The sequence below is a fragment of the Balaenoptera ricei genome, chromosome 20 (genome assembly GCF_028023285.1).
Source record: "Balaenoptera ricei isolate mBalRic1 chromosome 20, mBalRic1.hap2, whole genome shotgun sequence".
In the NCBI taxonomy this organism is placed as follows: Eukaryota; Metazoa; Chordata; class Mammalia; order Artiodactyla; family Balaenopteridae; genus Balaenoptera; species Balaenoptera ricei.
This window is the reverse complement of record NC_082658.1, coordinates 21,028,880-21,029,542: the sequence shown is the minus strand read 5'-3', so window position 1 is coordinate 21,029,542 and position 663 is coordinate 21,028,880.

Here is a 663-nt window from a genome sequence, read left to right as displayed (position 1 = left end):
TCCAAAGAATACAAAAAGACTAATTTGAAAAGGTATATGCACCACTATGTTAATTGTGGCATTATGTGCAATAGCCCGGATGTGGAAACAAACTAAGTGCCCATCAATGGATGAATGGATAAAGAAGATGTGGTATACACACACACACACACACACATGCACACACACACACACTCACACACACACTCTATGGAATATTACTCAGCCATAAAAAGATTAATTCTTGCCATTTGCAACAACATGGGTGGACGTTGAGAGTATTATGCTAAGTGAAATAAGCCAGACAGAGAAAGACAAGTACTAAATGATTTCCCTCATATGTGGAATATAATAAACAAAGAAAGAAACAGAATAAATGAACAAACCAAATGAGAACAAACATGCAGATACAGAGAACAGAGTATGACTACCAGAGGGGAAGGGCAAAATGGGTAAAGGGCATCAACTGTATGATGATGGATGGAAACTAAATTTTTGGTGGTAAGTAGGCTATAGGGTATATAGAAGTAGAAATATAATGTACATGTGAAACTTATATAGTGTTATAAACCAGTGTTACCTCAATTAAAGAAAAAACCAAACAAACAACTTAGTGGCTTAAAACAATGACAACATTTATTTTGCTTATGAATTTGTAATTTGGGTAAGGCTCAGCAAAAATGG